This window comes from Triticum urartu, chromosome 3 (genome assembly GCF_003073215.2).
Source record: "Triticum urartu cultivar G1812 chromosome 3, Tu2.1, whole genome shotgun sequence".
Classification (NCBI taxonomy): Eukaryota; Viridiplantae; Streptophyta; class Magnoliopsida; order Poales; family Poaceae; genus Triticum; species Triticum urartu.
The window spans coordinates 676,525,168-676,537,829 of NC_053024.1; positions in this window are offsets into that span (position 1 = coordinate 676,525,168).

Below are 12,662 nucleotides of genomic sequence, written 5' to 3' on the forward strand. Positions count from 1 at the left end.
ACCTCTAGGTGCCTTGGGGGGGAGGGAAACCTCCCCTTGGCTGCCGCACCTAGGAGATTGGATCTCCTAGGCTGGCGCACCAACCCCCTTGGCTCCTATATATAGTGGGGGAGAGGAGGGACTTGACAACCAGCCCCTGGCGCCTCCCTCTCTCCCCGTTACGTCTCTCTCTTGTAGTATAGGCGAAGCCCTGCTACTGTGACGCCCTGCATCCACCACCACGCCGTCGTGTTGCTGGATCTTCATCAACCTCTCCTCCCCCCTTGCTGGATCAAGAAGGAGGAGACGTCTCCCGTCCTGTACGTGTGTTGAACGCGGAGGTGCTGTCCGTTCGGCACTAGGATCATCGGTGATTTGAATCACGACGAGTACGACTCCATCAACCCCGTTCACTTGAACGCTTCCGCTTAGCGATCTACAAGGGTATGTAGATGCACTCTCCTTCCCCTCGTTGCTGGTTTCTCCATAGATAGATCTTGGTGATACGTAGGAAAATTTTGAATTTCTGCTACGTTACCCAACACCGCCCCCTGGAGAGCGACGCGGGTGCAGGAGTTCTCGCTTCCGTAAAAGTATTGGGAGCACAATCACCACTCAAGATACATTCTTTAGATCCTACCAAAAAAGTGCAGCCTCCCTCTAATAAACCTCTTCAAAACCTAATCCTCCCCCAAACCATTGAAGAATTTCGTACACATATTCGGATAAAAAAAACTGTACACATAAAGGTCCACTTTCAACCACAAATCCTACTTCTGCCATGTTTTCTGGAATATTGGCCCTCTAAAAAACACAAAAACTCATTTACTTTAAAAACACCATGCATGAAATGTGATTGATTGGGCCTGCTTTTGTAATCTGAATCAAAGTCATGTTTATATTTATCAATATTATTTGTTGCCACAAGTCCATTACTTCTAAGTGTATAAACCAAGCCATGTTGGTCAATCGGTCGGAGAACAACAAACTATATACAACAAGTATAATAAGGCAAAGTAAACAGCTATAAGAGTTGCCACATACAATATGTGTTGAGTTGAAGGAGAGAGGAGAAGCGGGTTCTAGATTTATAGATAGAAGCATCACATGCTCTAACTCCCCTTTTGAGAGAATGAGGTGGGCGAAGTATTAATGATGTGGTCCGTAACAACTGACTCTACTATTAGTTGCTCAGGTGATGCCTTTTTGCCCTTAGCCACCTTACCCAAGCAAGCAATGTATAAAACAAAGCCAGTTCCTTTTCAATCCTAAAATAGTTCCGAAGGTTGATTACTTTTCTATAGAGATTTCTATGGACTCAAAAACATTGCATCGATACGACACAACTGCAATGATTACAAACCTGACCTCTACATAAGAAGATGCACAAATCCTACACAACTAGAAGTTACAACAACAAAAAATTAACATGGTTTGATAGAAGGAGTATTCCACCTAGGTTGCTATGTAAGATGGTTTAACAGAATAAGTACTCCCCACCATCATAAGAGCAAGGCAAATAAAGAAGCTGCCTACAAGCTCTATAGTGGTGCTATGTCACCTAAAACCTCCATAAATAAGTGTCATATAATGGATATGGACATTTGGCTCCTTGGTATATGTACACCCTATATGCAAAAAAAAATTATTAAAAAAATCTGAAAAATATTTTTGAAATACATTTGACCTTCTATTATACTCGTAAAACAACCGCGAAGAAAAAAAACCGTTGACCTCGGCAAAAAAATATTTAAGGCCAAATAGGTGTGAAAAGTACTTGTATATACAATAAAATTGATGTTTTTTGGCCAAAAGTCAAAGCGGTTTTTTCTTCACGAAAATTTATATCCTAGTGCAAAAAAAAATCAAGTTTATTCCAAAATTTTTATAGAATTTTTCACTTCTTCATAATTATTAATTTTTCCATATAGGCTGTATATACACCCAAGAACCAAAGGCATTTCCCATCATATAATGGTCTTACTATAGATGAGTTACGGGTTTGGGTACGATAATTCAAGTATGAGCCCAGGCACATCTATACGCGATGAACAATAAATTCAAACAAAATATAAAAAAAATTCAAAAAGTTCTTGATTTTTTTGGCATCGGAGATGATCGAGTATGCTAAGAGTGTGCAAATTTTCGTTATGTTTGGACATTTGAGAAGATCTAAGCAAAGAAGACAAAACCGAGCCCAAATAGTTTACTTTTTCAAAGTTCCTTTCACAGCCAATTTTTTTCTTTTTTGCTACAAACGCCACAAATGTTCAAAATCATAAAGTTTTGCACGCTATCACGCATTCCAAGTATCTTAGAGGGCAAAAAAAATCCTGAAAACATACATGACTGTGAGGGAGGAAGCAGCGACAACTTTTAGTGCTCACAAGGTGTAACATCCAACATGCGGTCCTAACCCGAACGAAGACTTTATAATCCTCGCTAATGATAAAAGCGCATATTGAAGATGCTCCAACATGTGACTAATATCATACACGTAAGTGTGACATGTCGGTAACAAGATGGACTTCACAACAAATACAACATCAACTGAAGAGATGAGAATACAAGTGCAGCGATTCGGTGCCCAGGCTCATTTGCACCCGTCCAGAAAAAAATTCACAAAAAATACTAGAAAAATTCAAAACATTCCAAAAAAATTCCCATGGTAGAAAATTTATTGCGTGAGGTTCGCTCCAAATTCTAGCCCATTTGGACATCTGAGTAGCTCTCAGCAAAAAAGACAATTCGGGTCAAAACAATACATGAACAGTAAACTATTTTACAGACCCTGAATTTGTCTTTTTTGTCAAAAGTTGCTCATTTGTCCAAATGATTTGAAAATTGGTGCGGGCCTCACGCATCAAATTGTCTACCATGGGAAAAAATGGATTTTTTAAATTTTTCTAGTATTTATTTTAATTTTTTATTCAACATGGATGCAGATGAGCCCGGGCTCAGAAAAGGATTTTCGTGAGAATACAAGCGTTTAAGTTGGCTTACACTCGACATAACAAAGGAAGCAAACAACATAACTGTCACAATCAACCAATACATTACAATCATCATACAATAAGACATGATCCGAGTGTGGATTAGAAGTAAATTGGCCTAAAGTGGCCCCAAACAAAGAAAACAACGTCCACCCCGCTATCCCAGTCTGCCAACCAGGAACCCATCCTATGATCATCGTGGAAGAAGAAGAAAAACTCCAAGTAGAACAACACATCACTCTCACGTTAGAGAATCTCTTTACTTGTACCTGCATATGGTGTTGTGGGGTATCCGTGAGTCATTATGAAGGATATCCGTGAGCCTCAACAATAACATTATGAAGGATATCAAGACTAACGATACTTAATGGATTGGATATGGTTAAGTGGTGAGGTTGCAGCGAGCACTAAGAATTTGTAAAAAAAAACTATTCTATTGAGGCAACTACAGTTTTCGTGCATTTTTTCCTTTTCTTTATTGTTCTCTTAATGTTTTATTATCACTTTTTTAGATTTCTAAAATGGAAGAAATATTTTTTTTTATTAAAATACGTTCATCACATGTTCAACAGATGTTAATGCAGTGTTAAAAATGTTTGCACAATTTATCGAAAATGTTGTTAGCTTTCAAGAAAAATGTTTGTGAAGTTTAAAAAATGATCACATATTTCAGGGATATGTTCATGGCCTATTTAAAATATTTATACAATGTAAAAATATATTTTCGTTATTAATAAAAAAGTGATGTCATTCAAAAAAATGTATGTGACATTCAAAAAAGTGATCTTCATTTAAAAAATTGCTCATGAAATTTTTAACGATGTTTTTACAATGTAAAAAAACATGTCATTCAACTTAATTGTTGATGACATTCAAAAAAATGCACGTGCCATTTAAAAAAACATTTGACGTGTTTCAAAAATATGTTAGTGACATTTTGGAAAAATTGGTTATACTATGTAAATAAAATGTTCGTATAGTTTTATTACAATGTGCCATCTCTATTAAAAAGAATGTTCAATGTCTACTTGAAACTTATTTAACCTGTATCAGAGATAATTTTCATAAACATGTATTTGAAAAATTGTTTGTCGTGTATTTAAAAAATGTGCAGCGTGTTACAAAAAAATGTTGCAGCGCCGTTCAGAGTTTGCGTGCGTTGGATGTGTTCCTGGGCTACGCCATAGTGCACAACGTAGCCATCTTGGAGATAGTACCCGTCGTAGAGTCGCAGCCTGACTTACCCCCGCCGCGAGCATGTACAACTTTGTCCGGTGTCCGACCACGTGCCGTGGCAGCGCGGTAAGGAAGAGGAGGGCTGGCGATGTCGTACTAGAGAGTAGCGGGGCGCAATTCAAGCGAGAGCAAGGAGGTCGGGCTTCCGGTAAAATCGGAAAAGGCTCGGGAACACGAAATGCATGACTTACAATTAATAATCGATGAGATCGCGTGAACGGACAAGCGTCGAGTCATGGTAGGCAAGCAAGCAAACAAAATTTGTGGGCCAGCCGAAGGTGAGCAATTCCCCGCTACAGCTTGCTCTAAGTGTTACATAGGTGTTCTGGGCTTGGTTTTAACCCAATAAATGTGTGCCTATTACAACCCTTTCTTTTCTCGGGCAAGTCTATCTCGCGCCTTTAGAAAGACGGAAGCTGAGCTCTTACAGGGAGTCGGTACTCGCGTACTGCGCCAGCCTAGTAGCCATGTGGATTCTTCATGCCGATGTCACCCCAAGTGTTTTTTTACATTTTAAAATTACTAAATAGATAGTATCTATACAATTTAGAAAACATTCACATAAGTTTCGTATCATTCAAAAAAAAAGTGTAAGACCTATTCAGAAATATTTTCAAAAACATATTTCAAAAAATGTTAATTATGTATTTGAAATGTATTAAATATTTATAGCGATGTCTTAATTGCTCTATAAAAAAATCTACATTGTGTATGAAAATAGTAGACATCAAAACACATATTTGAAAAAAAAAATGTTATCAAGACTTGTTACGACTTACAATAGGCGGTAATAACATTATTGCGAGGCGAAGCAGGCGCTAGTCTCTGGGGCTTTGTAATTGGTGCGGCCCGCATACAGTTTTGCGCATTTTTTCCTTTTTTTTATTTTAATAATTTTATTTATATTTCGGAAAATAAAAATATATTAAGTTTGAATTTAAAGTATGTTCATCGCATATTCAAATAATGTTGATGCTGTGCTAGAAAAAAATGTTTCACACAACTTTTGGAAAATATTGATAGCATTCAAAATAAATGTTTCACGCCATTTCAAAACGTTCATGTGTTTCAAAAAAAAGTTCATGGAAATTTCATAAAAATGCAATGTAAAAAATATCTGGGGTTATACGTGCCATTTGAAATGAATATTAACACATTTTTAAAAACTGTTCTTGACATTTTAGGAAATTGTTTATATAATGTGAAAAAATTCATGTAATTCAACATAAATATTCATGGAATTCACAAAAATGTACGTGAATTTTACGAAAATATTAGCGATTTTATGAAATATGTTTGTGAAATTTTGGAAAAAGAATTTCTATATAATATTAAAAAATGTTCGTGCAGTCTTCAAAAATGTTTCATGCCAATTAAAAAATGTTCAATATTTGTTTGAAAAATATGTAACATGTATTCAGAAAAATGTTCCAAAACATGTATTGGAAATAAAAATCGTATATTTTAAAAAAAATGTTCAATATGTATATAAAAAGCTATGCATTTATAGGAAACTAGGGTTTTGTCAGTTTTCCGATTAGTTGTTTCACACTAATAATTTTAATCTAAGTTTCAACTACTCATAAATACCATCCTCCTGTTAAGCGTGTGCTAAAAATGTCATTTGGTACCATTACCGTCCGGTCAAAGTCCATTGACCGGGGTGAAGTGACCAAAATACTCTAGACCCACTTGTGATCACGGGCGTGAGGCGAGGTGTGGTGAGGTAGGTGGAGGGGGGGGGGCACTCCTCTTCTGAAGCTCCAACAACATGTCAAAGAGAATTCCTTATAAGAAGGTCTCAACTATTCTACACTCTAGGGGTGGTACTAAAAACTTCCAACCATGTCATAACACCCCACATGGGCCTTTGAGATTTTTCACAATTTTTTATTATTTATGGACCCAAGGCCCATTCAACAGAAAGTACCTAGGGAGACGGAGGCAAAGTAATGGGTGTGGGGCTTGTTGCAGTACCACTGAGAGCTCACATGTGTTGGATGCGTTCCTCGGCTACGTCATAGTGCACGCCGTAGCCACCCTGGAGATACTAACCGACCTCACAAATGTGGCAGAGCGCGCGCAACACCAACCCGACATATAGGCCGTATTCTGACTTGGTGTAGTCGCGACGTGTACGACGTCGTATGGTGCCCGGTCCTGTGTTGGGTAGCACGGTAAGGGGGGAGGGCGGGCATCGTCATATGTGAGAGGGACGGGGCACAAGAGAGGCAAGAGCAGGGAGGGAGCTGACGTCTATGTCTGTGGTTCGGAAGTGTGGTCTCACAGGTTGGGCGTTTGTAAAATTGGAAAAGGTTCAGGAACGCGGGACGGGTGACGTATGATGAATGAACAATGAGATTGTGTGAACGGATAAGTGCAAAATTGCACAAGCGGGCACAGTTTATGGGGGGCAATCGAAGGTGAGCGAAGTTTGCTACAGCTAGCTCTAACCGTTATATATAGGCGATCTGGAAATTGGCCAGTACAGTGGACACAAATTTAAGGTGAGTTGTACTTGGTTGTAGTCCAAGAAATGTGCGCCTAGTTCAACCCTTTCTTTTTCTTAGGCAAGTCTACATGGAGCCAGTAGTGGGCCGGCCCAGTACCATGTGGTTTCATCACACTGATGTCGCACATGATATTTTTGTTTACATTTGTTTAAAGGCGCTGTATCCTATGAATCTGCCTATGTTCGTGCACCCCTGCCTCCCTTCGCCACCATCCATCCGAATCAAATCATGTGTCCATAGTTTGTTCGCTCAATCTTGCAAAACGACGCCCACCTCCAGCCCAGCTCACCCATGCGATTTGCAAAAAGATCCCTCATCCCGTGGGCTTGTCTCCCACCTTCGGCTCCTGAATCGTTCCGATCGGCATGACGGAGAAAACCTCCTCCCATGATGCGTTGCGACCAATCACCATGGCGGCCACCGTGATTATGGAGGGATAAGCTTATTTGATGATAATAGAAACTTGCTTTCCCTCATCCCTCTAGAGATCACAACGCCTTAATTTTTTCTTCCCATCTTCGTATTCATATGCAGACCCATTTTCCTTTGACCTGTCTCTCCAAATTCTACATCCGCAAAACGCTAACTCCAACCAAGTGAGGGAGAATATAGTACACTAAAAAAGGTAGCATTCCTGTATTCGTCAATTTGATAAGAGTGGTTGGGGTCATATAGCGAAGGACAACCATTTGTTATGTCTTTTGGGAATCTTGAGAGACTACAGGATGCATATCAAGCTGAGATGGAGGCATGTACCCAAACACTCTGAACCTAGCTACTGAAGTTCAATCAGTCGAGACAAATGCTCAAAACATGAAGCATGCTCTAAAATTTCTGGAACCTATTAGCAACAGGCTAGCAGCTAACAGTTAGAAGAAATTACATGCAAGAAAATTTGTCAACCTATGAGCTCATCATTTATTCAATGTACAAGCAGTGAGTTCAATGATTCATCAAATTTTTTTAATGAAAGAAGGGCTTCACACCCCTCCGATTTTCATTAACAAAAACCATAACATTCTTGGACTACAGGACAAACTAAAAAAGAACAGAAAAAAGCAAACGGTAAATGAAGCTACTACCCAGCTCAGGCTGAGGGCAGCCACAATGCACTGACAACATTTTTATCACCCTAACATCACAGACCATAAGTCCTAAGTTTTAAGCATACCAAATTCATTACATTCATCCAGGCTAAGGGCCTCAGACTCCAAAAGACAGGCCAAAGGAGAGCAGAGAAACGGGTAGTAACAAGCAGGCCAATCACCACATTTATTCTCCACCCTGGAGAGGCTGCGTAAACCTCACTTACTACCCGTTCTAGCAGTTTTGCCCCCAGCTCCAACACCTTTTTTTGTTGCTCCCTTATCTGCAAAATAGACCAATCCACCATCCAATGTGTCATTAATTTGATTATAGTCATAGGGTCAGAAATTCTTTTCTTTTCAAAAATGACCCCGTTCCTCGCTTTCCATAAAGCCCAGCATACTGTGGCAACCCCAACTAACACCAATTTCCTATCATCTTTCTTGAAAGTATCTAACCACGACCCAAAGCATTCCTGAATTGACAAAGGTATTTTTCTCAATCCAAGCGTGCATTTGATTAGATTCCACATCAGGGAGGCAGTCGAACATGTAGAAAATAGACAATCAACTGATTTATCTTTCTCACAAAATACACAATTTCCCCCTTCCATCCCCTTTTCAGTAATGAATCCCTCATGATAATGCTTTTTTTAATGACTAGCCAAAGAAACACTTTAATCTTGGCCGACACTTTGGTTTTCCATAGAAATTTCTGTGGAAATCTAAGTTCATCAGGCACCAGTTTCCTATACATTGATTTAACTGTAAATTTGCCATCTGCACTAAGAGACCATTTGATTTTGTCTTTACCACCCTTCATTTCAATTTCCTCACGTCTAATTTGCAGACTATTCCATAATCCTAGAGTTTATCCATATAAAGTCCTTCTAAACCTAAATCCCTTCCAACCTTGTTGAATGGCTTCAGCCACTGTTATGTTGTGATCAAAACACAAATCATAGATCCTAGGATAAGCTTCTTTAAGGCTTTTATCATCTACCCAAATATCTTCCCAGAATATAGTATTTTCCACATCTCCTAATTCTTTTCTGACAAACCTATAAAAGGTTTCTTTGATTTTCATCAGACTAGACCAAAACTGAGAATCTCCAAGTTTTTTAGTGCCCCTGGACAGGCATCTGTCACCCCCATACTTTCTCTTGATAACATCTTGCCACAATCCCTCCTCTATCTCCATTTTCCAGAACCACTTAGCAAGCAGAGATATATTCTCATTTCTAAATTGATAATCCCTTGGACACCCACTTCTTTGGGCAAACAAAAAGTTTCCCATTAGTGACATTTCTTAATATCTTCATCTTCTTGCCACACTAGCCTAGCTCTATAGAACTCCACTTTTTTAATCACTCCTTTAGGGATAGGATAAAAGGACATCATAAAGAGAGGTATATTAGTCAGACAAGCCTGCACTAGGGTAATTCTCCCTGCAATAGATCCCAGCAGTTTCCCTTGCCAGCACCCACATCTCTTTTCAACTTTCTTAGTCACACAATTCCAATGAACATTCTTAAGTCTGGAGTCAGAAACTGGCAGTCCTAGATATTTCATAGGGACTGCCCCCATTTACATGTCAATATCTCCTGATATATTTTTTGCTTCTCTTTTTCCTTTCCAAAAAGCATCAATTCACTTTTGTGGAAATTAATCTTAAGAGCAGACATTTGTTCAAATGCTCCCAATATAAAATTCAGATTTTGCACACTTTCCACATCATCTTTAAGCAAAAAGATTGTGTCGTCTTGTCATCTGCATATTGTAACATATTCACTCCTTTATTCTCCCCACCCCCTAAGACTCCTTTAATCAAATCATTTTCTAAAGCATTACTCATTAATATGGCTAGCGCATCAGCAACAAGATCAAATAATAAGGGAGACATAGCATCCCCCTGCCTAAGTCCTTTATAAGTTTTAAAGTAAGGCCCAATTTCATCATTTACTTTCACCCCAACATGTCCTCCCCTCATAGTTTCCATAACCCTATCACACCATTTGTCAGGAAATCCTTTGGCCTTCAGCATCTGGATCACAAAAGGCCACTTGATTTTGTCATATGCTTTTTCAAAATCCACCTTAAAAATTAGTGCATCTCGTTTCTTGCTATGAAAAGTATTCAAAGCTTCATGTAAAGTCACCACCCCTTCCCTAATGTATCTCCCCTTAGTGAATGCTGTCTGAGTTCTGGATATAACAGGGGATAGACACATTGTTAATCTGTTCATCAGCACTTCTGTAATGATTTTGAAACTAACATTCAACAGACATATTGGCCTAAATTTTTGAATTTGTTTAGCAACATCACTTTTTGGCACTAATGTAATTATGCCATAGTGAAAGTACAACTATCCCTGGGTGGTTTTGGTAATTCCTAACAACATATAGCTCATTGAGCTAATGCTACTTGAAGATAAATATTTCAGGAAAAGCTCAATGATTGGCATGGCATGGATTAGATAGTGGACCCCTCAAAATGCTAAGGACAAAGGATTGGCTCAAGCTCAAAGCACAAGACTCTACATTTCATTTTTAGTGATCCAAGATCACATTGAGTCCATAGGAAAAGCCAATACTATTAAGAGGGGGTGAGGTGTTGCTTAATGAGGTTCTTGCTCAAAGTGCTTAGTGATATGCTCCACACCCTCAACCACTTTCTCATATCCAAATACTATCCCAAACCAAAAGTCAAACTCGGCCCCACCGATTTGATCTATCCGGCGCCACCGAGTTCACTTGACATAGCCACTGCCACAAACCCTAGTCTTTTCGGTCCCACCGATAGGGATCTCGGTCTCACCGAGATGGGATTGTAATCTCTCTGTTTCCCTTCGTAACATTTCGGTCCAACCGAGATGAGCGATCGGTCCCACCGAGATTGCAATGCAAACTCTCTGTTTCCCTTTCGTAACGTTTTCGGTCCTACCGAGAGAGCGAATCGGTCCCATCCGAGATTGCCTGACCAACTCTCTGGTTAGTCTATTACCAAAATCGGTCTCACCGAGTTTGTGTAATCGTCTCACCGAGATTACGTTATGCCCTAACCCTAATGATATCGGTCCCACCGAGTTGACATGTCGGTCCCACCGAAAACCCTAACGGTCACATTATGAACTAAATCGGTCTGACCGAGTTGTATGATTCGGTCCCACCGAGTTTGGTGATTTGTGTGTAATGGTTAGATTTTGTGTGGAGGCTATATATACCCCTCCACCCACTCTTCATTCGTGGAGAGAGCCATCAAAATATGCCTACACTTCCAACATACATTTTCTGAGAGAGAACCACCTACACTTGTGTTGAGGTCAAGATATTCCATTCCAACCACATAAATCTTGATCTCTAGCCTTCCTCAAGTTGCTTTCCACTCAAATCATCTTTCTACCAAATCCAATCCTATGAGAGAGAGTTGAGTGTTGGGGAGACTATCATTTGAAGCACAAGAGCAAGGAGTTCATCATCAACACACCATCTATTACCTTTTGGAGAGTGGTGTCTCCTAGATTGGTTAGGTGTCACTTGGGAGCCTCCGTCAAGATTGTGGAGTTGAACCAAGGAGTTTGTACGGGCAAGGAGATCGCCTACTTCGTGAAGATCTACCCTAGTGAGGCAAGTCCTTCGTGGGCGATGGCCATGGTGGGATAGACAAGGTTGCTTCTTCGTGGACCCTTCGTGGGTGGAGCCCTCCGTGGACTCGCGCAACCGTTACCCTTTCGTGGGTTGAAGTCTCCATCAACGTGGATGTACGATAGCACCACCTATCGGAACCACGCCAAAAATCTCCGTGTCTACATTGCGTTTGCTCCCTCCAAACTCCTCCCTTTACCTTCATATGCAATTGTTTTACATTCCGCTGCTATACTCTTAGAATTGCATGTGTAGGTTGTTTGCTTGACTTGTGCTAAGTTGCTAAAATCTGCCAAGAATTAAAATTGGGAAAAGGCTAGATTTTTATTTGGTCAAGTAGTCTAATCACCCCCCTCTAGACATACTTTCGATCCTACAAGTGGTATCAGAGCTTTGGTCTCCATTTGCCTTGATTTCCATAGCTTTGGTGATCATAGCCTTGGTTTCACAACCTAGGAGAGTATGGCGTCTAGTGAGGGAAATTACCACCGTAGAGGTCCTTACTTTGATGGTACTAATTTTGCTAGTTGGAAGCATAAGATGAAAATGCATATTCTTGGACATAACCCCGCCGTTTGGGCTATTGTGTGTATTGGCTTGCAAGGTGAATTCTTTGATGGGAGAGAACCGAACCGTGAGGCTAGCGCGGAAGAGTTGAAGATGCTGCAATACAATGCTCAAGCTTGTGATATTCTCTTCAACGGATTGTGCCCCGAAGAATTCAACAAAATCAGCCGTCTTGAGAATGCAAAGGAAATTTGGGATACTTTGATTGATATGCACGAAGGTACCGACTCCGTCAAGGAATCCAATTGGATGTGCTTCAAAGTCAACTTGACAAGTTCAAAATGAAGGATGGTGAAGGTGTCGCTGAAATGTACTCTAGGCTTGCTCTCATCACAAATGAGATTGCCGGCTTAGGAAGTGAAGAGATGACCGATAGATTCATCATCAAGAAGATCCTAAGAGCCTTGGATGGAAAATATGATACCGTGTGCACATTGATCCAAATGATGCCCAATTACAAAGATCTCAAGCCAACGGAAGTCATTGGAAGATTGTTGCTCATGAGATGTCACTCAAGGATAAGGAAGAGCTTCACAACAAGTCAAGTGGTGCTTACAAAGCCTCATGTGATGCTCCCACATCATCAAGTGAGAAACAAAACTTCAATGAAGAATTGAGCCTAATGTGAAGAACTTCAACAGTCTA